The sequence below is a fragment of the Rattus norvegicus genome, chromosome 1, assembly GCF_036323735.1.
Source record: "Rattus norvegicus strain BN/NHsdMcwi chromosome 1, GRCr8, whole genome shotgun sequence".
In the NCBI taxonomy this organism is placed as follows: domain Eukaryota; kingdom Metazoa; phylum Chordata; class Mammalia; order Rodentia; family Muridae; genus Rattus; species Rattus norvegicus.
The window spans coordinates 138,524,844-138,551,376 of NC_086019.1; the positions used below are offsets into that span (position 1 = coordinate 138,524,844).

The 26,533-nt window shown below is 44.4% G+C and overlaps 1 protein-coding gene across 6 annotated transcripts in view; it reads right to left on the bottom strand.

Moving 5' to 3' along the window:
• Sv2b (synaptic vesicle glycoprotein 2b) overlaps window positions 1–26,533 on the bottom strand; it is a 174,368-nt gene that overhangs the window by 136,576 nt on the left and 11,259 nt on the right. Inside the window, exon 1 of one of the 6 annotated variants that reach the window (XM_008759492.4) lies at window positions 7,743–7,819. The gene's annotated coding sequence lies outside the window, so the exon portion shown is untranslated. 6 annotated transcript variants of the gene reach the window in all.

Consider the following 26,533-nt stretch of genomic DNA (forward strand, 5'->3'; position numbering starts at 1 on the left):
GAACCTTGTGCTTTACAAGACTTTCTCCCCTAACAGAAGATAGAAACCATTGACTTCCACTGCTACTTGTTCCAATAGTCCCCAAACCTTGTGTGTTACAGTCAGTTGGAACAGCGTGTAGTCTACTCTAATAGGACTCAGGTGTCTGATTTTGAATAGACCTCCCACATGATTCTGATGGAGAGTTCCTTTTTTAAAAAAAACTCTCATCTGGTTTTATACATGCGTACAAGCAAGGACTAAACTAAACTTAATTTTTTAAAAGGACCTTATCCTATCTGGAGAGTTGGCAAGCAGTGAAGAGCACTTGTTTTTGCCAAAGACCTGGGTTTGATTTCCAGCACCCATATGGCAGCTTACAACCATCTGTAACTGCAGTCCTAGGAGATCTGATGCCCTCTTTTGACCTCTGTAGGCACCAGACAAGCAGGTGGTACACAGACATACATGCATATAAAATAATAAAATCAATTAATCCAAAATGAATGAACCTTACTGTCTCCTATAGTGGAAGCATTAAGTAGTTATGCGTAACAAAGAATGTGGGTTTTAATTAATACTCTGGTGGATCCCAGATCATTCACTTCTGGTCTTGGACATATTACTATCTCTGGACTTTAGTTTAGGGGAAATTTGAGATTAAAGCCATTTTAGGGTTCAAATAAATGGCGCAGCAGGAGGTGGTAGGAAGTCTTGTTACAAACCTGGCTCCCAAAAATTGTCCTCTGACCTCCACTCACACACATGTACACACACACACACACACACACACACACACACACACACACACACACACTGTGATTATATGAGGCACTGTACTTTAGTAATGCTGTCTCTCCTCCTTCCCTCTTCCTTTTGTTTTTCCTCTGGATAAATTTGTCATGAGATTTTTCAGAATCTTGGACCCAGTTTGTTTCTCTGATACTAACTAACATCACCTCCCACATTATCATCCCTATATTTGTTCAGCATCTCATTACTTAAATATTAGTCTTGGAGGGAGATGAGAAAATAGCAAAAGAGCAAGCAATATAATTTCTATCAAAAAGTTATCCTGTTTCCCCTTGATAAGATCTTGGAAGGTCAGTTGGACCAACGGGGACCTGAGAACATGATTAGCAAAACCAGCAAGGAAGAAAGCGGCAGAAACTGCTCTCCATTTGAAGTGGACTGGACACATGAATGCAAGAAGGAAGGAATTGTGGGAAGCAGGAGAGCCGTACTGTAGGCAAGAAGATTCTTACAGAGGGATGGCAGCAGAAGAAAACCAGCAGCAGCAAGAAGTCAAATTAAAGGGGACTTTTGAAAGTGCAGGTGAAGTATGAGAAATCTCAGGTCTTTCTCACTGCGTCATACGAACTGATGCAGACACACCCTCAGAGCTCCACGGTTCCACTAACATGGAGCCTACACTGTGTTCCTGCAAAAGCCATGTGACATTTCTTTATTGCTCTGTACTATGTCTCTGTCATGAATGCCGAAGGATCCTTACATGAGCATTATGGGACTTTATGTGCTTTGCTGTCGATGTCTATTAGAAAGTATCATTCTTTTAAACATAAATGTTCAGGGTTGCCACTTTCTTCTCCCAAATGTGATGTGCTACAAATCCATGCCTTAGCTACTTCTCTTGTTGCAAGGACAAAGTAGCTGCCAGAAGTGGTTTCAGGAGAGAAAAGACTCCTTTGGGCTCTTGGGTTTGAGAGTACATCCATCCTGGTAGGGAAGGCATAGTAGCAGGAACATGAGGCAGCTGGTCCCTTTGCGTCCACAGTCAGGGAGCAGAGATGAATGGTGTCGCTCAGCTCCCTCTGAGTCAGTATCATGGTGCTACCCACGTTTAAGGATGGTCTTCCTATGTGAGTGAACTCAGTCTGGATGCTCCCTCACAAGCATGTTCAGACATTTGTCTCCTGGATAACTCTGGATCCTGTCACGTTGACAACATTAACCATCTCATTCTCTTAGCAGAAAAAAAGAATGTCGAAATGTGACCAAAGTCCAGAAAATGTCCCTCAAAAATGTCAGAAATAGTGCCTCCGTAGGCACTACTTACAAAGCACACAGTCTGCCAGGCAATGAGCTAAGTGCTTTACTACATTCTCTCATTCCTTCATCACCATAGGCCCCAGAGTGGTGGCCGTTCAAGCTCATGGGACTGGGTCATTTTGTCATTGTCTCCACAATGGTAAGTGACAAAGCCAACCTTCAAAGCAGGGCCCGTTTGTTCTCTTCATCAGGATACCTTGACAGACTGTCCTGTCACGTGGATTGAGACCAGGTTGAAACAGCACCCTACCCTGCTGTCAGCTCCTGAAAATTCCATATCTCCCTGAAGAAAAACACACTGTAGACCTTGGCCGATACCAGCCAACGGTCAGGAAAAGCATTAAGCACTGGCTAGAACAGCTCGAATTTGGCAACAGCAGCTCCATTTGGGCTACACACCTGAGTCCTTCCAAAACTGGAGTTTCTCATGCCTCCATGCAGACCTACTGATGAGAATTCTCTGGAACAGGGTTCGAACAGTCAGGGGTGTGTGTGGTGTCTGTACTTGTTCACCTAGGTGCATGTTTATGCACATGCACATACAGACAAAGAGGTCAATGTTAGGAGTCTTTCCTTGACCACGCTCTACCTTTAGTTTTTCAGACAGATTCTCTCCAGAGCCTGAAGCTTATCTATCTAACAAGGCTGGCTGGACAATGAGCTTCAGAGTTCCACAAGTCTCCACCACCCCCCCCAAATGCTGGGGTTACATGTAGCCACCCTGACTTTCTAAGTGAGTACTGGGATCCCAACTCAAGATCCCACTTCAAACAGCCAGAGCTTTGGTGACTGAGTCATCTCACCAGCCCCAGAAGTCTACAAATAATGCTGCCAGTTCCAGATGAGGGCATTAGGAACATGTGATTCCCTGCCATTCCCCACTGCACACCCTGCCACCTTAGAGCTTGTAGCACGTCCAACTTTCGTCACAATGAGAATTCTATTTTTAAGAGAACTTGGGGGAAGTGTGGAGAATCTCAGAGTTAGCATATGCTCAACTGAGACAGCAGGGGATTCTGCACAGTGCCTGTGGCCATAAGAAAGCGGAGTTCTATCACTCCAGATGTCAGCTCTCAGCAAGGCTACAATTAATGAGGGACCCGGCCAATTATGCCTAATACAAAGTGATAGGCAGTCACTGAAGCATGGCAAAAAAAACTTGCTAGGGCAAGTACGAGCACACCTTTGGCAGAAGGAGATGTTATGAGACGCAAACATATCTGGTGCATGCTCCAAAGCCAATTCTGATTGGTCCAGGAAGCCCTGTGTGGAAAGAGATGTATAGCAGCCCTCTTCTCCATGTTATTTTAGAAGGGCAAAGAGAGTGGACTGTAATGATCTGTTCCTCAGATCACAAGCAGGTGACAGACACCCTATGCATGAGCTAGTGCCTGCTAAGAACAACTTTTACCAGAAATGTGTGAGAACCTAGCCACAGGATCTCCACAAACCAGCACATAATAGGTGAGAGATATGCCCAAATAGAGCCTACCTCGAGGGACAATCTCTGTCCTATTTCTCAAGAATTCCAGACCTTTGGAATTGAATATGGTTATGTAAAATGCAAAGAAAATTCTGCTTCTCTCTCTCTCTCTCTCTCTCTCTCTCTCTCTCTCTCTCTCTCTCTCTCTCTCTCTCTCTCTGATAAGATCTCACTATGTAGTGTTGGCTGGCCCTAGAGCTACTATGTAGACTTGGCTGGCTCCAAACTCACAGAGATCTGCCTATCGTTGCACTGGGGTTAACAGCATGCTCCACTACACCAGTGACTGACTGTCATTGTTCTTAAGAAAACTGCCATTACATGCCAATGGTCAGGAAACGGTTATCAAAAGCAACCCAGCTTCAGAAATGATTCAGGACTACTTGCTGCCCTTGTGGCAAAAGTTCAGCTCTTGAAATCTTTCCCTACCCCTGTGACTCTCATGTTCGATGCTTCAAGAGTCGCCCAGATCATGCATTCCAAAACAGTTTCTGATTCACTGTGTTTAGTGTAGCACCTAGAACTCTGAATTCCTAACTCAATACCAGGTGATTCTAAACTATTGGTCTCAGGAGACACTTCCAGAGCCACTGACACAGATCATTGAGACCAACCTCCAGGTGAAAGGCAGTTCTTTCATGCCCATCAAACTGAAGCCAGATATACCAACCTCCCCTTTGTCAGAGATCCCATGTGGTCTAATTCCCCAAGCCAGTCTTGGTGACTGCTGCAGTCCGTTTTCACCAGTGAATTACTTAGCATCTTCCTTCATCCTGAAAGCGACCTTGTTCTCCTGCCCCTTCACACAACCTAATATTCTCAAATACCTCCTTCACTCCGACCTGTAGGCATCCCTCATCTAATGGAAAATTATTTCCTTCAGGGAAAGCCTGCTTTTGTTTTCCTTGAGCGTCAGAGACATGGGGATTCTGTGATCACTTCAGCTGGCACAGAATAAGGAACTCCTGCTTCTCGATCCCCAGCTGACCACAGCTTTGCATCCTTGCCACGGTGTCGAAAGCTGTGTTTGCCCCTTGGACGCCCTGCACTTTGGATATGACTGCGCGCGCTTCCCTGCCCACTGCTCGGCTCTCATTTTAGCTCCAGGGTAGTGATTTCTGTTGCTATGGTGTCTGTTGTCATCTGAGATCAGAAGGAGGTTCCTTAGAAGTCTCCCTTACTTCCTCTCAGTGTTGTCGTTGTCGTTCACATTCTATTATGGAAACTGTCAAACACATTAAGAACAATAGAATGGGCGCCTGTGCTTTCACCAAACAGTCCCACAGTTATTAACTCATTCCAAGCTTGCACCGGCTGCACCCTGACAAAATCCTTCACCCTCATGTAACCACTGAAGCAGGTCTCAACATCACAACATCCTGTGGATTTTATCTAAAATTGATCAGTGGTATCTATTTTCAAAAAAAAAAAAACAAAAACAAAAACAAAAAACAAAAAACAAAAAAAAAACAGACAAAAACCAACAGAGCTCTGCATCTGAGAGCAGTTTGGCTGCAACCGCAACCCTATTGATCCACAGAGCTGCTGCTGTTTATCTGCCTGGCTAGGCCAGGGACCAGTTTCCTCTCTCACCACTTCATGGGCATCCCTCTTGAAGCTGCACACTTGGTGATAGAGGTTGGTGTTCTCTAGACTATTTCTTAATCAAAGACACAAGAGTAACTATGCTTCCATTCCAGATCCTCCAAACAAGCTCTCGAGAATAAGAATTGAACCCAACATGGTAGCACAGACCTCTAATCCCAGCACTCAGGAGAAAGAGGCAGACAAATCTCTAGAATGAGGCTAGCCTGGTCTACAAGGAGAGTTTCAGGCAAGTGGGGGCCACATAACGAAACTATAATGATAATAATAATAATAATAATAGGATACATTTTTTAAAATCCACTGACCCTTATCACATCTAAGTAATTTTGTAATATCATTGAATATACAGAGTCCAAGTTTCTCAGTAGTTTTACTAGGGTTTCATCTCTTTGTTCAGATTAGGTGCTGACTAAGTTCTATACCTTGTCATTGGTGGCTATATCTCTTCTTTGGTGACTTAGATGGTCCCCAGACTACCTCACCCTATTGACTGTGAAACCAGATAGTTTGCTTCCATTTACTGGAATACACTGTGTTGTCTCTGTGATGTCTTTCAATGTGTTTTTGTTGCCCTTGCCTCCCATGTATTGACAAGATAGATCTAGAGCTGCTCTGCCCAATGCTGTAGCCCATGGCACATGAGGTTATTGGAGTTTGAATTACTGCAGATCAATGCAGTGTAAAACTCGGTTCCTCAGTCACACAAATCTTATCTCAAATGTTCTCACAAGATGCTAGCAAGTTCCTTTGGGCTCCCCATGTATTCTGTGCACGTACACATGCAAAATGTTTCTGTCATCACAGGAAGTCTTATTAGACCTGTTCAAAATAATACTCACTGGTTAGGATTAGGTTGGGATTAGTGCTAGAGTTGGGTTTAAGGTTAGGATTGGGGTTAGGGCTAGGGATTAGGCATTTGATTTAGGTTTAGGGTATGTGTGGGTTATAGTTAAGGTTAATGTTATGTTCAAGCTAGGATTATGGGTAATATTAGGATTGATGTTAATATTAATGTTTATATTAATGTTATTGGCACTGTTGCTTTGGTTTTTGCTATTTCCTAGTAATGTTATTCCACTTTTCTCAAGAGATCAAATGCTCGATTGGAAAAGTGATTGCTATAGAAGTGCAAGGACTTGAATTTGAACATGTAACACCCACCAAAAGCAAGGTACACTTCTTAAATCCCAGACCCACTGAGGGGTTTGAGAAGAGATGGATCCCTGAAGCTTGCCAACCAGACAGTCTAGTCAATTAACAAGGTCCAGGTTCAGCAAAAGAACAGGGTAAGCTTGAGTGGGGAAACCACTCAAACCCCATGATTCCAGCCAAAGCTGTCACTCTTTCTTCATGATTTCCTACTTTGGAGCCCATATGACCACATTCAATGCCTCTCAAGCTTGACAAGAATGGCAGTCTCACCATTCCTCTCTCTCCCAGAGAAGAAAGCAGGCATTCATGATCCTAGGAGACAGGCATACTGAGAAGGAAACCACACTTGGCTGATCTCTAAGGAAGGAATGCCTGGTCCTACAGTACTGTCAGGTTAAGGCTCAGCAAATTAGATCAATGCAACCACTCCCAAGACCCTCACTGCACTGCCATTCTTCTGCCAGCACCAGCGCATCACAGAGGGCTGTGTGCTCCCTGGTGGTGCTTAGCCAGTTGAGATCAGCATGCATGGAAAAGTTCTTTCTCCAAGAATACACCAAAGGCCCCTGGAGAGTTAGCCACCCACAGACTAATTCCTTCTGTTCTGACTGTCAAATGTGTTAACCCTGAATCAGACCTCCCAGAAGCCTGCTAGGCCAGGCCTGTCTGATCCTACTTATATCTGAGGTTTATACTCTGAAGCTATAGGTGGCTTCCTAAAAGCATCCTGCTAGATTATCTCCAAGTAACACAAATCACTTCTTGGCATTTCAGAGACCAGTAGCATCTAACGCAGGATTTGTAGATAGGGGAAATCTGTGAAAAGAGTAATTTACAGAGCGTTGTGATTTATATTTATCTTCACATCTAACCACACCAGAAACAATGAACATGGGTGGGGGAGGGAAAGGGGCTGCATTTGATCTCAATAGATCCTACTAGTATGAACAATTAGGAAATGCTAATTTTTTAATGCTGTGTATAGAATGTTTACACATGTAAAGACTGGCAGTAGAAAAAAAATCTAGCCATGTGATGGGTCTCATCCTCCTGCATAGGGAGCTAGGATGCCTATCTCCTGGGAGCCATGATAAGATGGGTAGAGAAAAGAGTTTGGGGAAAGAGAAAGAGAGAGAGAGACCCAGGATATAAGCCAGCCCCTGGCGAGCTGCTTGCTTTATGAACTTTGACAGGAGAGCCACTGCAAACCCGCCCTTAATTTCTGAAACTGTAACATTTCTACCCTTCACAGAACAAGGACACAAACTAGGAGCTAAGGACACAAAAAAAGCACCTAAGCGAACACCAGGCTCTTTGCAGAAGCTTGGTAAAAACTGCTGCCTTCCACCATCGCCTGCTGCCTGGCCTTATGGATGAAGAAACAGGCGGGGTGTTATTTTTGTAGCATAGATGTGGTCTTCAAAATCACGGCAAAATCGCAGTGACTTACCCACCCCGAGCCTGGACTTCCGCCATCAGGGAAGGATTTTCTCACAGGGTTGCCGCAGGGTTTAGAGAGAACACACCTAATCTTGCGCAGTTTCCCTCCCCACGGCTTGCCCTCCCCCACTGTGGAGATAAGCTTCTGCAGAGAAGCGGTACATTCCTTGTGTGGGAGGATCTGAGACCAAGTGGGAAGAGTGAAAGTTGATGGTGCTAAACAGTACACTGGGTCAATGCAGGATGCTGCTTGGAGGGGCCAAAAGCCAGTTCTCCTGGAGGGGGTGGGACAATTGGCTCCTCAAGGGGGAAGCTTCAAATAAATACCCTAGCTATCACAGGGGTTGGTAATTCCTCAAATACCCAATACACATGAACACATGCACACTGTATCTGGTATGAATTTTTCTCTTCATTTTGATGGGTGGTCTCCCTATGTTGCTCAGACTGACCCTAAGTTCCTCACTCAAGGGACCCTTCCACACTGGCTTTGCCAGTAGCCTGAATTACACGTATGTGAACTGTGCCCAGCCTGCTATTAAAATTTACTGATAACCATGGCAATTAGCACAGAGACAAGGATCTAAAAAGATCCCTTGAGAGGTAATAAAAAAGATGAAAAGCAATTGAGAAACCGCTCTATGGAACCCAATAGGATCTAGACGGAGTTGATTCTCTATTTCTGGGATATAAGCAAAGAGGGGACAGGCAGCAAGAACAGCGAGAGTTCTACTTCACCTGCTGAACACCAAGGGATGGATTTTGATGTAGAGAAAGTTTTGTTATTGTTGTTTTTTATTGGTGTTTTTAAGAAAAAAATATATACACATATATATATACACAAATACAGACACACACATGCACACACACACAGCTGCTGACCAAAGCAACTTAAGCAGAGGAGGGTCGACTTTGCCCTACACATAGTCCAGCCCAGCAGGGATGCCACGGCAACAGGAACAGAGGGCAGCTGATCTCACTGCATCCTTAGTCAGATGCTGAGACAATGACTCTGGTGCTCAGTTTACTTACATTTAGGGCAGGACCCCCTACTTCAATTAATCCAATCTAGAGATCCCTTCAGACATGCCCACGGGCTTGTCTCTGAGTTAATTCTACATCATGTCAAGTTGAGAATCACAATATACTCACTAGGCATTGAGCCTGGCTCATGAAGGACACTGTGTCAATCTGACCGTTAGAAGCAAGTTACAACTTCACAGTGAGGAAACAGTATCTTAAGTCAAGAATGAAAACAGTCTTTTCCAAAGCTCTGTTCTTTCTAGTGTGGCCATCCTCCCAAGTTACTCTGGACAGTGCCTCCTGCCACGAAACCATTATTAGAGAAAACTCCTTTTCACTCTCTTGGGTATCCTGGTTTGGTTTACAAATTAAATAGCCATTCGACATTGCAAGCTACCTGATTGCTCTGTCTCCTTCAAAGCATCTCCATAGAAAGGGCCAAAAATCAGAACTATGTTAAATACACCCAGAATCTTTGCTACTTCCTCCCAAGAACAAAGGTTTCTGGGAAAGCAGATGATGAGCATTGGAAAGAGAGAGAGAGAGAGAGAGAGAGAGAGAGAGAGAGAGAGAGAGAGAAGCAGTTATAAGGAACATTAACACCCCACACTTTTTAAACTATGATGTAAAATAGCCTTCTGCATATGTAGGCCTTGCAGATCCCAGAGACCGTAAAACCCTATATGTTCACCACTGCCCTGGGTCTAGCTCCCTGTGGTCTAGACACCTAGGAGGTTCCCTGACACCCATGCAGAGATAAGAAAAGCAACCAGACATGCCAAATCCAGGATTTTGTTACCATGAACCAAGTGACCCTGCAGCTTAGAGACTAGAAATGCAGTGGGGTGGGGCTGGAGGTTTAGAGTTACAGACTCCAGACAGCGTCCACCCAGCACTCTCTTCCAGGGCTTTGGGTGGAAGCCTGTCTCCTCCCTGGCCAGAGCCTCATCTGCAGACCCTCGGAAAATTCAGCAAATTGACATCTGCAAGTTCAAGCAGGAAGTCAAGGCTGCTGGAGACATTCTATTTGTGCCTGCCTCTGAATAATTTAACACTCCCTCCAAAATAGACTATCATTAGAATTTGTCAATTCCTGTGCATTTAAGCAGACAGCTCAAAAAAAGAAAAAGTTCCCACACGTATTACCTCCAAGCAGTGGAACAGACAGGTGGTGGCTCAGTTCTGTTCCCTTTTTTCTTTTTTTTTTTTAACCTCGCTGATCCATCTGATACAAAAGGAAATGTTCTCCTTTATTATCTAAATAGCCCTGAGACCAAATTTGTACCTTAGACCTGAGATGTAGACGAAAAAAATAATTCCTACAAATTGCAGAGGGTTCTCTGCCTCCACCCCTCCCTTATGTGTGATGCTACTCGAGTCACTTAGCATTTTGAACTCAGTTTCCCCATCCCAAAATTGTGAAAGGTGATATGGCCTCTCCTGAGGTGTGTAAGAGAGTCCAATAGAGGCAGTGCAGATCTCCAAAAGCGTTTTGCCTTTTCTATTCCCTGTGCTTAAGTAAAATGGTGCCAGTTCCATGAAGAGCTATCATGCATGGCTTCTAGATGTCCATAATCCCTGAAACATCTCCACAGGCTCATATGTTTGGATACTTGGACCCCAGTTAGTGGTGCTTTTGGGAAAGGCTATAGAACCTTTAAGAGGTGGGACCTAGCCTGAAGAAGAGGATTGCTTGGGGAGAGGAAGGTTTTAGAAGTTATAACCTGGTCTTGTTTCCTGCCAATGTCTGCTTCTTGGTTGTGAGGATCCTATAGTCACAGAAATGCTCCCAGGAGCCATAACTTCCTGAGCATGATGTACTGTAGAGTCCTAAACTACTGTTCTGCTTTCCCCACCATCATGGGCTATTTCAATTAAACCATGAGCCACAATGCAGACTCCCTTCCTTCCTTAAGTTGTCTGCCAGCTCTCCCCTCGCTCCCCTCTTCCTCCCTTCTGAGCACGTCTTTCTCTCGGTCTTTGTCCTTCATCGTTCTGTGCATGGCGATTCTAGCCTCTGCTTCTGCTCTGTCTCTCTGGGTGATTTCAGCCAGACTTTCAGTTCTAGCTGTACCTATGACTCCCACCTTGATCACACTAGTGGATTTTCGAAGACTTCACTCTGGTGCCCACTGGGCCCATGAAATCCCAACATGCAATTCTTTGTCCATCCTCCCTGCTGTGCTTGCCTGGGATCTTCAGTTGGCTGAGTCCAGCTACTTTCCTCAACCTCTTCCCCACACTTGCCAAGTTCTAGGCCTTCCACTGTACCAGTGTTAGTCATTGTTGGCTCTCCTTCTTCCCACACTGCTGCCCAGCTTTGGACCTCAGCCAGGCTTATCTACACAGTGGCAGCAACTGCCCACATGGTCCAGGTCTGCAATTCCTTTCCTTCCAACTCATCCATTCTGCCCTCCTGTACTGGCTAGTTTTGTGTGATGACACAAGCTGGAGTTATCACAGAGAAAGAAGCCTCCCTTGAGGAAATGCCTCCATGAGATCCAGCTGTAAGGCATTTTCTCAATAGTGATCAAGGGGGGAGGTCCTAGTGCATTGTGGGTGGTACCATCCCAGGCTGATTGTCTTGGGTTCTATAAGAAAGCAAGCTGAGCAAACCAGGGGAAGAAAGCCAGTAAGTAACATCATTCCATGGCCTCTGCATCAGCTCCTGCTTCCTGACCCTCTTGAGTTCCAGTCCTGACTTCCTTTGGTGATGAACAGCAATGTGGAAGTGTAAGCTGAATAAACCCTTTCCTCCCCAACTTGCTTCTTGGTCATGATGTTTGTGCAGGAATAGAAACCCTGACTAAGACACCTTCCCATAGGCATCCCTTTAGAATTAGGTTGTTAGTATGAGCTCCCTTTGCCAAAACCTTCCTGAGCATCAAGCACTGAGACAACAAAGCTCTTTACCATCCCACTCAAACCTCCCTGAGCCCCCACTTGTCCCTCTATTTCACAGGTGAGGACACAGAGGCTGAGGAAGGACATTCCCATGCTAAAGTGACAAGGCTAACTGACTTCAGGATGTGGGTCCCAAATCATGAAGTAATTCTGTCCACAGACCACATGGGACCAAGTCAATGGCTTCAAAAATATCCTTTAGGAGTTTTACATCCCCTACCAACTTCCTCAAGCTGTCCCCGGGAGCACAGGAGCATGGTCTGTGCTGGGTTCATCATGCTCGACCTCCATGTCTTCATTACCTCCCCTTTACTGCTGTCTATCTTTGCAGCCACGCCCATGCAATCAGGCCAAGCCTCAGTTTGAGCTTCCCCCACTACACATACACACACACACACACACACACACACACACACACACACACACACACACACACTCGTTTTATTGGTTCTACCACCTCCCTTGGCTCCCTCCTCCCTTAGCTCCAACTCCAGAGAGCTGATTTTTTTTTTTGTCAGTACAGTCCTTGGCTTGTCTCTTTGGCATATCTTCATCTCAGTCTGTCTTAGGAGATGGACATCTATATGGATGTCCTCCGTGTCCTATCAAACTATGTCATACATTGACTCCAGAGCATGCTGAACACTTACTGAAATAACTTGATCCCAGGTCTTACATACGCACATGAGCACTGACAGAATTTACCATTGCTAAGTTGTCCATTGGCAGGACAGGAGGTTTGTATACAGCAATGCAGGGATCTCAGCTTCCAGCAGAAGCAGGCTACTGATCCTGGGAAGTCCTGTCAGTTTGCTTTCTCAGACTTTGCAGACAGCTCACTGTTAAGAGCTGTGAAGTCAATTCTAAAGGAAAGAGCAGAACAGCCTTCAGATTCTGACACATCCTCCTGCTCTCGAATCCTACTTTCTCCAAGAACAGCCTCAGGGTGAGTCACTGTGGAAGAGACAGACATGTTTCTGGGAAAGGGTAGGAGTCTCCAGCAGACAATTGAGTGGGGCTGGTGATGAGATTCATCCCCAGAAGATGTAAACAATCCTAGATTTGATTTGAGCCACCCCCCCCAGGGTAGGACATTGAACCTAACAGAGACAAGAATTCTCCCAGGTGTGCCTTCTTTCTTCCAGTGGGATGGGCTCAAATACCTCAGGATGTTTTTCTCTGCAGAGCGCCAAATGCCATGATTCACCATCTTCTTCTGAGTCTCTCAGCAGTCCATAAAATGTTCCCCCACTTTTATGTGTATGACAAAGAAATGAAAAGCTCAGAGACCTAGTACTGAGCCTGACAACTTTGCAGAGTCAATACACACATCCTGGTAAACACTTATGACTTTCTGTTTTCTAATACACACAGGTTATACCTGAGTTCTGCCTCTGGAGACAGCATGCCGGAGCCATGAAGAACGGCAATACCAAGCAACCAGAGCTTCCAGGGACTAAGCCACTACCTAAAGACTATACATGGACTGACCCTGGACTCTGACCTCATAGGTAGCAATGAATAGCCTAGTAAGAGCACCAGGGGAAGGGGAAGCCCTGGGTCCTGCTAAGACTGAACCCCCAGTGAACTAGACTGTTGGGGGGAGGGCGGCAATGGGGGGAGGGTGGGGAGGGGAATGTTTGCCCGGAAACTGGGAAAGGGAATAACACTTGAAATGTATATAAGAAATACTCAAGTTAATAAAAAAAAAAAAGTGAGAGCCATGGGAAACAGGAGAGAGAAAGTTTCAGAGTACGTGCCATATGCCCAGCTCAGCACCAGAAGCCTGACGTTCATGTAGTCCTCACATAAAACTCTGCGATAGAGACATAGTCATTATCTCGTTGTTTGAAGGAGAACACAGATCTGGAGAAAGCTCAGGGAGGTTAAGTGAATTGACCGAAAACATATGGCTTGACAGAACTAGCATCTGAGTCTAAGTTCTTTGAGTCCAAAGTCCATGTTATGTGCCCTGCAATATTGAATAGAAGTACAATTGGCAGGCAGGTCTTGCTCTGATCTCAAAGGGAGAACATTTGGTCTTTCAACACTAGCTGTACTGCATTCTCTGTGGATTCATCACAGATGCCCTTTAGTAGATTGGTGAACTGTAGTTCTAGACCTCCATATTTTCAGCATTAAAAGGTTTTGAATTTGACCAAACGAATGGTCTTTTTATATTGATTGAGATGGCCCCATGGGTTTCTTTAGTCTTCATTCTACCAGTATGTTCTATCACTGAGATTGACTTTCAGTAGTAAGCCAATTTTTCAGTCCTGGAACATTTGGTCATGGTGCCTAGCAGTTTTGTTTTTTCCTTATTTGGCAGGCTGGCATTGGTCAGAGACTCTTTGCATCTACCCAGAAGACATTGCTGCCCTCCAGGCTTCCTTTTGTGCATTGTCTTTGGTTGTTTTATAGCCGAGGAGAGATTTTATTTATGAGGCTGATCTAACTGAGCAGTTATAGTGGGCATAATGGTGGCTGCCCAAATATTTACATATCTAAAACCAAAAAAAATCTATTAATATTTACCTTATTTTTCAGGCATGGTTAAGGATGGAGAGATTATTCTAGGTCATTTGGGAGGGTGCTCTGCAACCACAGGATTCTGGTGAGTAAAATAAGAGAGGTAGGAGGGCTGGAATCCAAAAGAGAATTGAAAATGTTACATTTCTACATTTGAAGCCTAGGAATAGAGCTGGCCTCAAGAAGCTGGCCAAGACAGGAGACTAGACTTCCTCTCTGAAGCCTCCAGAAGAAATACAATTCTCCAAATACCTTCATTTTTGCTATCTGATATTCGGGTTGGACTCGTAAGAGGAACCTTTCCTTTTTTAAGACTCTAAGATTCTAGTCATGTGTTGCAGTAGCCACAGGAAACAAGCACAACACTCTGGGGTGGGTTTTAACACTTGCCCTAAATCAGGCAGCCTTAGTCAGGGTTTCTATTACTGTAAAGAGACATCATAACTATGCCAACCCTTATAAAGTAAAGTTTCTGCCATTCACTATGCTGACATAAGAAACAAGTCCCTACATAGCAGGATGGCGACTGTCACAGAGCTAAAGAAAGCAAATGAGTCATATGTCCAGGTTCCTAGCCAAGTGCCCACTGCCCTAAAGCCCACAATACCACTGTACTGTTAATGAAACCTAATTTCTGAGGTAGCTGGCAAAAAGCTGCCCTTCCTTGGGTGGCATTTAGAAAACATAGTCAATATTGCCTTCTGAGAAAGACCATTTCCTTGTAGATAACAAGGCTAACCAATCTCTAAGAGGGGTGGGTATGTTCTTGTGAGTTCTGACTATGAATAAGTCATGTATTTTAATCATTCAATCATGAGCCAAACAAAGGCAGCACTCTCCAAACACCCACCATTACTACTATTGTTGCCACTGTTTATAATTTCCTCATCCCAGTTATATTTAAGAACAATGAGTCTGAGAGCTTTCCTTCTTCAAGGTGACTCTGTTTTCCCACTCTATGCTTGATGCCCTTTCCTTAAACTCCTGAGATCTTGACAGAAGCCTTAACCTGTGTACTGATATCACAATAATAATTATACAAATGCCATGGGATCATTGTTGTATGGCCCATGAGATGCTTCTCAGAAAACAAGGAAATGAATGTGAAGTCTAGTTCAGTGCCTGGCATGATTGAAACCCCAGCAGATGCTTTTAGCTTCACTCACACACTCACTATGTCCTCTCTCAATTCAACAATTGGGATTGTTGAATTCCCAATCCGCCTCTTCTTTGGAAAAGGATTCTATTTCAAGACTGGCCCTGTAAAGGGGTAATGAAGCCAAAATGAGCCTGTCAGGATGGGCACAGTCCCATGGTTACTACATGCACAAGAAGAGAAAGTTAAAACACAGAAAGGGAAGACTGTGAGAAAACACAAAGAAAGCACAGCTACCTACAAGCCAGAGAGAGACAGGGCTTATGAGAAGATGAACTCCTATTGTTTAACCTGCACAGTCTCTGACTTTGTTGCTGTGGCAGATGCAATAAGGATTACATTAATATTTAAATAAAATACTGGGGGGAGCAATTTCTGACAGCAGAAAGGTTATATGTGTATGCTGGGTGGTTTTGAGCCACTGTGACAATATCTGACAGAACAACCTCAGGAAGAAAAGAGGTCTTTGGCTCATGGCTTAACAAGGGAGTAGCTTGTTCTGGCTCCCTCTTTCAGAGGATTTCAGAACATCTGTGGGCATGGGAACATTCATGGTGGCAGGAGCCTGGGACAGAAATGCTTATGGTCAGGGTCAACCAGAAGTAGAGAATGAACCTGAAGCCAGAGGCCAGGCTGTAATATTTTCACATTTGTGTGTGTGCTGGTGTGTGTGTGTGTGTGTGTGTGTGTGTGTGTGTGTGTGTGTGTGTAAGGGTGTTTTGCCTATATCTATGTGTGTGCTCCACATTTGCAGTGCCTTTTGAGGCCAGGAGTTACAGATCCTTGTGAGCTGCCAAAAGTAGATGCTGGAAATGGAACCCAGGTCCTCTGGGAGAGCAACTGCAACCAGTGGTCTTAACTGCTGAGTCATATCTGCAGTGCTACAATTTTTCCTCAAGATTCATTTGTTTGTGTGTATGTCTGTGTGCCTGTTTAAGTATGTATGCATATATGTGTGCAGGAGGACATGTGTGTGTATGCACATGGAGGCCAGAAGAAGGCATCAAGTGTCTTCCTCCTATATTACTCCCTACCTATTCCTCTGAATTAAAATCTCTCCCTGAACCTGTAACTCAGATTGTATCTACTGTGCTCAAGGCCAGAAAACACAAGAGATGTTCCTAGCTCTGCCCCCCAGAAAGCATCAGCTGCAGGCATTTGTAGTTCTCTAGGCTTCCTGTGTAGGTGCTGGAGTCAAAGTCTGATCTCCATGTTTGTACAGCAAGCACTCTTAACCGCTGAACCATCTCTCCAATCAAAGGTGCAGTCTTCAAAGCCCCTTCCCTAGTGACCCACATTCACCAGTATGGTCTTACCTCCTATAGGTTTGACAGCCTCCCATAATAGTATTGACAGCTAGAAACAGGTTCAAAACATGAGCCTGTGTGATTTGTATCAGATTCATACCATAGTCATATGAATTATAAGGGGCCCTGATCCACTGAATGAAGGTTTGTCTGGTAGGTTTCCCACAGACCATCCCTTTCCTCTCCCTCTCCCTCTCCCTCTCCCTCCCCCTCCCCCTCTCCCTCTCCCTCTCTCTCTCCCTCCTTGCTCTCTTGCTCTCTCGCTCTCTAGTACTTAGTGCTGTGCCTCACACTCAGTTGAGGGTTTGTCACTTACTGGGGAAAGAGATGCCATTAGCTTCACAATTCCCCAAAGAGACCTGCGTGGGGAGTTGTGCGTGGCAGCCTGGCAAAGGAAACACCACTGGCATCACAGATATGAAAAACTGTAAATTCACAAATGACAGATTCGTGACTTCCCTGGAGAATAAATAGCGAGAACAGATGGGTCCTGGGGCTGGAAGATTGCATGCAAATCTTAATAGAACTTTGATAATTTAATGAGTGTGGTAAAGAAAAATGGTGATCCAGTACCAGAACCAGTACTAGGACACAATTTTCCACTCTGATGTTTAACCCCAGGATAACTTCCCATGTTGAGGAATGCAAGATTATAATGAAAACATTTCTCCAAGGATCTTTCAGTGGGCTGACACACAGAGCAACATGGTGCATCCTATTTTCTCTATGCTCTCTGCAAGGACCTCTCTGGACAGCAGCCTTCAGGATTGCTTCAGGTTTTGTGTGCCCAAAGGAGACCAATAATCTTGCTTTTCCAAATTTGCCAACCCGGGCTTTTTCCAGTCAGTCTCTCTCGTTGGTCATCTCTGGAGTGCTTGAGTGAAGGCATACTCCATTAAAAAAAAAAAAGAAAGAAGGAAAGACAGCATAGGATGAGGAATCTAACAGGCTGAGTCAAAACTCAACCGCTCACCAACTGTGTCTGGCAAGGTATGGCTTGGCCTCTATGTTCTGTGGGAATAACTTTCATTTCCTTGCAGGACTTTAAAAGTGTAGGAGATAGGCCTTCCAGAACTGACAGGCAAATTGGCAGTGTAACCTTGAAGCGGTTACTTGGCTTCACCACTATGTTTCCTTTAGCATCAAACCAAGAAGGCACAAGTCCTCAGCCACCAGTGTGTGTCGTGAGCAGCAGCAAGCGCAGATACCACTCCATGGATATGGATTAAATGGGTGGAGCCCGAGCTCAACTCCATGCCCAGAGCCACTTGTGGAGAAAATGGTTTATTCTGTTTACACTTCTAGGTAATAACCGTCACTGAGGAAAGTCTGAGCAGGAACCTGGAGGAAGGAGCTGATGCAGAGGCCATGGAGGAGTGCTGCTTTTTGTCTTTCTTACAGTTTCAGAGGTCCAGTTCATCAACGTGGCAAAGAGCATGATACCACACAGGCAGACATAGTGCTGCAGAAGTAGCTGAGAGTTCTACATCTGGACCCACGAGCAAAAGGAAGAGAAAGACATTGGGCCCAACCCCAGTGACACACTTCCTTAAGCAAGGCCACATCTACTCCAATAAGGCCACACCTCCTAATTCTTCTCAAGTACTGCCACTCCCTGATGACTAGACATTAAAAATATGGGCCTCTGTGAGCTGCTTTTATTCAAACCACCACACATAAATCTAAGCCTCTCCAAAATGCATCTCCTTCAAGCTCTTCATTTTTTTAAATGACTAGCAGACATTGTAATATATTTACCATGTATGACATGTTCTTTTAAAATTTGTATACATTGTGGAATTAAGCCAATTAATGGGAGGACTAAACAGAGAAAGGGAAAGTGGGTAAGGGATGAAGTATGGGGAGCGATAGCTAAAACTAGTAGCCATTTGAGGGGTCATGTGGAAACCTACTTCAGTAGAAGCTTTTTAAAAATATATATGTATGTGGAAGAAATACAAATGGAGTGACCAAGTAACAGAGAAAGCAATGACCCAACTAGATATCTCTCATCACCAAATAAAACTTTCAGGGCCAGGAATGGATTAAATCTAAATGAGTTTTTGGCCAAATGTGTCCCATGGAATGCACCCCCCACCACCACCACCCTCAACAACTCAGGCCATTGCTAAGGCTATTTTTTGTTCCACACAAACTTAGGGCAAGGCCCTATTGCTGAAGAGAACACCTACATAAATTACTGGACATAGAGAAGTCAAGATGGTGCCTATATAGAGCCTTCACCCCTACTGACTACAGTGGATGGTACTGAGAGGAACACTGCACAATAACTGAAGAGCAATCACCAAGCCAGCTACAAGCTCTTTGGTCTGCAATGGTGACCTTCCTTCAAGATACACTCGTGCAATAGTGGCCCAAAGGTGGTGGGAGTGACCAACCACTATCTAGCTGGTTTGAAGACCCACTCCATAAGATGGAACCCATGCCTGACACAGCTCAGGTAGCCAATTACCTGTGATTAGATAGGCCATGGACCTAGGGGAAAAATCTAATACTACTGCTCTGCTAAAGAAACGTAGTAATAAAGTAACTCCTAACAATATTCTACTATACACTTACAGATCATTGTCTACTCAGCCCTCATCAGAAAAGCTTCCTACTATAACGAGTGGAAACAGTATGGAGACCTGCAACTGGAATGTTCAGAGAGTCTGAGATCTTAAAACACAGTCTTAAATGGGTTGTCGTCATCAAATCCTTCCTCTCAGGGCTCAGGGAACTCTGAAGGAGAAGGGTGGAAATATTGTAAGAGCCACTAGGGATAGACGACACCAAAAGAGCAAGGTCTTCTAAATTACAACAGGGTTAATTCACGGTGAACTCACAAACACTGCCTGGTAGCTTGCACATGGCCTGTATAGGCCTAAGCCAGATGGGGTCCCAGTACTCAGAGAGGAAGTGGACACAAACACCCATCAATAACCCAGAAACTGTATCCAACTGATAGCCACACACAAAGGAAAATTTGTTTTTTTCCTAATGTAGTGTCCCTAGGTACACAAAACCACAGGCCCTACAGCCAGCAGTAGATGACCGAAACAAAACAAACTCAGTGGTATTTGGGAAAGGCTTTTGTCTCATATTGTTCTGTGTGGACATTTTTAACTTACACGTCTTTTGCTTACATGTTATGATTTCCGATTTTGAACTTTTATAATTTTTGTGTGTTCAAACGTGTTTATCTCTGCATCTGTAAGTGTTTCTTACACATTTTCTTAGGTGCTTTCTTCTGTTTGTTAGTTTTGTAGTATTCTGGTTTATTTGTTTTTATTTTATTTTGTATAATTTTGGGTTTTTTAGAGGTCTGCCTTTTTCTAATAAAAGAGAAAGAACGGTATGGATTTGAGTGGGTGGGGAGGTAAGAAGGATTCTGGAAGAGTTGGGAAAGGGGAAACCATAATTAGAATTAGAATATATTGTATGGAAAAATCATCTATTTTTTTTTCTTTAAAAAAAGGAAGAAAAGATGAAATTGGTATTTATTGTGGCAGCGCCTGTTAAAGTCAATTCATATGTGCACTTCCATGCACTTAACCACTTTGCAGGTAAGAAAATTTAAATCCATTCTGAGGATGTCCGTGAATAAGGTAGTTATCAACGATAGTCACCATATCATTGCACAGTGTCTCTCTCAAACTTACTCCTCCTAACTGAAACATCGTATCCTTTGATAAAGATCTCCCAAGTCTCCCCGACCTTGGGCCCTGGTTATCCTGTTCCGTTTTCTGCAAGTTCAGCTTTTCAGATCTTGGAGTAGAAACAGACAAAAATTTAGGGAAGATGAGCCCTAGATACTTTGGAGTAACTTGAAGGTGACCTGCAGTTTGGTCAAATCACTGGAAAAACCAAATCGGGCAAATAAAAGCATCAGGAATGGAGGAGTCAGAGCGGGAACTGAAGAGCTACCTTTGCATGGTTCGCGCTGGCGAACAGGGTACAGGGAGCTGGGTCCAAATGCCTCACAGGCGGAGGGACCAGAGAGCTGACTCAGCAGGAGAGACTCCCAGAGAGGTGGGCGTGGGAGGGTTCAGCTACTCCTGCTTCCCAGAAAGTCCCTGGGGAGTTCATCTGGGATCCCCATTTGTGAGCATCATGACCTAACTGTTCAAGGAGGGCAGGAAGGGATTTCTTTTATAATTCCTTACTCAGAGTCTGCCTTTGTGCTCATCTGACTTGCATCTACAACACCCTGAATTTATGAGACATTTATCAACAAGACAAGAGAGGACAGATAGAACACAGCAGAGGGGAGTCTTGGGAGCACATACTGCAAGTCATCTTCAGATAAAACTCCTGAAGTCAACAGAAGTTGACAATATTTTACTTTTAAATATTAGTATAAATAGAGGTTGAAGAATGTCCCTACCCCCACAAGAACTATTTCAGAAGTTGGGTGTGGTGCCACACTCCTTTAACCCCAGTACTTAGGAGGCAGAGGCAGGCAGTTCTCTGAGTTTGAGACCAGCCTGGTCTACAGAGTGAATTCAAGGAGAGCCAAGGCTATACACAGAAGCCAAAATTATAATGCTGATGAAGAAGATGATGATGATAGTGATGATAATAATGATTTCAGAATTCTAGGGTTTTCACATGTTTTAATATTTGCATATATATAATAGGATGTCTTTGGGAAGGGGCCCAAGCCTAAACACAAAATCCAGTTACATGCACCATATATGCACAGCCTGAAGGCAATTTCATACAATATTCTTAGCATGCCTGTAATTTTTACAACATCCTGTCACATATAAAGCACATATAAAGCCTATACAAAGCACACATACAGATATGAGATTTTTCCACCTAAGGTGCCATGTTGGGGCTCTAAGAGTTTTCAACTTTACAGTATTTGAAACTTCAGATGTCCCCACTGGGAATACTCAGTCAGCAAATGGGTTTCCAAGGTGAGTGCAGTGGGGAAGGGGGTGGTGATAAGAAGAGAACAGAACTGGCACCTGTGAGGTTCAGCAGAGCAGGGCTTTGCCTCTTTAAATCGCAGGTGCTCCCTTTCATGATTATTGTCACTGTGAACATGGGAGTGCAAGCGGAGTACTCTCCCATTACTGTTGGAATACGCTTTTTGGAAAGCCACTTAGCAGCACAAGTGAAGACCTGTGTCTCAAGGTTTCCCACGTACCAAATGTGCTTCCACAGCAAATATTCTTCCAATCATAAAAATAATAATCATAAAGAAAGCAGCTACCTAGGTGGAGAACTTGAATCCTCTCAGACTTCAGCAATAAATGTGGGCCATTTCCTAATCCCTTATAAACACAAAAACTGGAACAGATCACTACAGGGTTGATCCTTCGGTTTATAATAGTCAGAGCCAGGAGTGGGGTGAGTCGCTTTGCTAAATCTAGGCAGGTCGCTGGGCAGCTTAGACCAAGCATGAGAACGAGTAAATTGCTCAGCATAGCTGTGAAGTGCCTTAGATACATCTTAATTTAGTTCTTCATCCACTTTAGCCATCTAATCTCCTCTCGAAAGCTGAGAGATTGTCAAATTAGAAAAGGATTTATCTTTGGAAAGAGAGCTCTTACCGTCGGGGAAAGCTGACTCTCCCCAGAAATGTCAACCTTTTGTTCATTGCAAAGATAGGTTCCCTGCCTGCATTTTATTTATGTATTTTGGTCTCTACCTTGTTCTAAAAAGTAGAGCAACTGGCCCGGGCATCCTGCAGGGGATTCCATCTGCTACCGGCCAGACAGAAGCCGTGGATTAAGTCAGAGCCAGGATCCCCCGAGCAGATCAGTCAACACGCCCACACCCCCAGGCCCTGCCTCTGTGCAGACAGCTCATTAAACAGTATATAAAATGATATAAGGCTCCACACGGAGCTAACGGGGAGCAAAACAGAGCCGTGAAGGAGAGGCAGAGGTAGAGGAGGCAGATTCAGTTTGTCACTCACACTGGAAGACTAAGTGAAACGTGCCAATAAAGATGAGAATTGCAATTGTCACAGGGAGATGTTCCTTTCTGCCATTACTTAGACCAGCTCTTTGATGCCGATGGCTTGCCTGGAGGTAGTTTTCCTAGGACCTTATTGCATTGGCCCTCTCCAATGCCTGTGAGCTTCTCAGCTAAGGTCAGACAACCGCCTCCTTATGATTCAGCTACCATTGGAGCATCCCAGAGGCTTCTGCTCCTACCCTAACCATTAGGCTTTTTCCTTGCACCTTCCCAAGCCCTCATCGGATCCAAAAGAAACAATTTCTTCAGCACTATTACCCATCTTCCCCTGCAGGTATTGATTATCTGTTAAGCTATCTGCCCACAACAATTTTTAAGGTAAATATATATTCTATCTTCATGGTCCAAAGTTGGGGGACTTGCCAAGACCTCTTTCAAACAGGGCCTTGCGCTTCCTAGGTAAGCGCTCTACCATTGAGCTAAATCCCCAGCCCCCGGCCATTTCATTCTTATACGATTACAGATCAGCAGGCTTCCAAGGGCAAGTCATTGTCCTGACTCCCTTCCTAGAAGCCTTTCACCAGGCTTTGTAAAGCAATGTATTTGTTTCCTTGAGCAAGCACTTGCTATCAGTTAGAGATACCAAAGAGTCTAGCTTCCCTTAAAGCCCTATTTTAACAGACACCTGGGTGCACCAAGGCCAAGTTTGCTATCTCTTAGAAAACCTTAAGGAATCAGAAGTGGACAAAGTAGAGGGCTTCTGTATCCTACCACGGTGCCTTTGTGGATGTATGGTCATTGCTGAACTGTTCACAACAAGGAACTGGAACCAGCCCAACTGTCCATTAACAGATGAATGAATGCCCTAGTAAGCTTTTCACCACTGTATTAAAAGACTGCTCCAAACCGATGCAGGGAGGAAAGGGCTTGCTTTGCCTTATACTTCCCAGTCCATCACTGAGAAGAGTCAAAGCAGAAAGTCAAAGCAGGAGCCTGGAGAAACAGAAGCAGAGACCACAGAGGTGCACCACATGTTAGCTTCCACCCCATGGCATGTCCATCTTAGTTTTTATACAACTCAGGCCCATTTGCCTAGAGACAGCACTGCTCACGGAAGGCTGAGCATGCCTGCCTCCAGTCAATAGCATGCCCAAAGACATACTACATGCCAGTCTGATGTGAGTAATTCCTCAATCGAGGGTCTCTCACCTCAGGCAACTCTAGTTTGTGTCTAACCAGCACAAATGGATAAATAGTTTTTCTATGAACTGCTGGAGCCTGTGAAGGGGCCAGTCCTAGAGATCCAAAGCTGTAAGATCTCCATGGCACAGGGCAACAACAGGATATCCAAGAAGAGTCCCAGTGAGAATCCAGTATTGACAGTATAGCGGAAGCAGAAACAGACCAATGACTCATTGCAATGAATATTTGCAAGTAAAGAAGTGTGAAAAATGGGTATGGTGTGGGAAACACTGTGACACACTCTAGTTTCCACAGTAAGTTTTTTTTGGGGGGGAGGTTGCGAGGACAGAGGGCAGATATGAAGGGATGGGAGGTGAATGGATTGGGACGCATGATGTGAAATTCACAAAGAATCAATACGATGTCTTTAAAAAGAAAATGTGTTTTATACATACACAATGAAATTTTATTCAACTATAAATAATAAAAGCATAAAATCTGTGGGAGATATATGTATCTGGGAAATATTAAGTGAGCTAAAACAGACTCAGTAAAACAACAACAAAAAAATGTTCTCTCTCCACAAGGATGTAACCCATGGCTCCAGCTGCATATGTAGCAGAGGACGGCCTTATAGGGCATCAGTGGGAGGAGATGCCCTTGGTCCTGTCAAGGCTCAATGCCCCAGTGTAGAGGAATGTCAGGGCGGGGAGGTGGGAGGGAGTGGGTGGGTGGGTGAGGGAGCACCCCCATAGAAGCAGGGGGAGTGGGAAAGGATAGTGGGTTTCCGGAGTGTATATAGTGGCAAGAAAACTAGAAAAAGAGCATTAGATGGGGTTCTTAAGGTAAAGAAGATAGCACATGTGATATGAAAGTATGGTCTGGGGGGGGGAGGGGGCTGAGAAGGTTTAAACAGGCATAGGGAAAGGAAAAGTATTGGGAGAGTTAGCCAAAGCTGAGGATGTATGAAACCCATATGGAGAGCTAATTAAGAGCATAATTTAACAAAAGGAAGCTTGAAGTTAAGCACCCTGCACAGGTGGGTAATTCTCCTCCCAGAAGCCATAAATTGTTGTACAAAGATCCCAGTGCCAGGTATGGGCCACCTCCCTGTGAATTGTTGGTCAATGAGACCCCAGAGGCCCCTAAAATCATATAGGCTTCTGTCATTGCTTCTGGTTGCCCATCACAACTAGTTGATAATAAGACCATATTTCTGAAGACTCCATGCACTATATTTTTTTTTACCATAAGGGAACAACAACAAAGCAGAAAGGGCAAAAGATGGCACTTTACTACCTAAGTCTGGACTCTGGCACTAGCTCTGGATTCAGTCTCGGGCAGGGCTGCTTGCAGATGCCCCATCAGCAACAGCCTGACCAGATCCCACGAGCTAAGGCCATTTTTCTAGCTCTGCTGGTGCATGCAAAGAAGACAAGACAGGCTTCCCTTCCCGAAAGCATGACCCTTCTCTGCACTTCGAAAACCCCACTGGGAATTCTAGCCACAGAACAATCCTGTCATTGTGAATTCTGTCATCTGTGACATACCTCACTCTCGGCCTATTTTTATTCTCTCTAAGCAAATAGTTTTTTTTCCTCACTTGAAAATTATTATACCACTGCCAGCTGCTGGGATTACACAAATAAATTGATAATAGCGAAGCAATATGCTGCCCCCTGTTCAAACATCACCGCACAACAACAAAGCAGCCCGCAGTGCCAGCTCCCATTCACAGCCTGCAAACAGAAGCAGCACAAATGAAGGCCACCCACTCTCCCAGCCTCGGGGGAACACAGTGGCAAGCAGCATGGTCTCAGGATGGAGTTTTACTCTTCCATTGCCAATGTACTCCATGTCCAGGGAGAATGTGCAAAGTCATGCTCGTCTGCTAAGTAACTCAGTGCAGTGCAGATGCTCCTCGTCCTCTGAGTGGAGTTAGCACCCTGATGTGCATTAATCAAGCATCTGGGTCTCCCAGTTATAAATGAGCTTGCAATTCTGAACAATAGAATAAACGATTAATATTAAGAATGTTTGTGCACACTTTATATACCAGACAGAGAAGACTTATAACTTAGTAAGCTGTGATATACCCCATAAAAACAGGGATGACACACACCTTCTCTGCCTGCCACTGATCCCAGTGCCTGGCACATTAAATACATACATACCTACATACATACATACATACATACATACATACATACATACAACAGACAGACAGACATATAGGTAAATGAATTTAAGGAGGAAATCTGCCTGTTTTTACTTTTGTGCATTTTAGTTTTTTTAGTGCGATCCTACAGTAAGCAAGATGGTTGTGAACACTCAAGCTCCTAAGTAATAGAGGAGAGCTGGAGAAATAGTCAGACGCTAGAAGTCTATGATGCTCTCTCGTGAAGCTAATATTCTGAGAACCTTATTTCAGCTGGAGAAGTCAGCTCAAGGTGGCAAGTATCTGTGGAGTCTGCCTGCCTAGCAACCATGTTCTCTTCTTAGGTAGTTTCCTTTGAAGAACTCCCCCTATCCTCACCACGTGCAATTTTGGCTTTTCACATTTTGACCTTTGGGTCTAGGTGCGAGGCCCCAACTAGGCCAGGCAGAGTTCTCTTAGCCCAGAGATGAATCTTAATCACAACAAAGCCAGAAGAAATCCTGGTGGAGCTTGTCCCTTCTGTGTGCTTCCAAACAGCTAATCTATTAGCAAGGCGGTCGCGGCCTAGACTATTCACAGGCGTACTGAGACTTTGCTAGAACACAGTA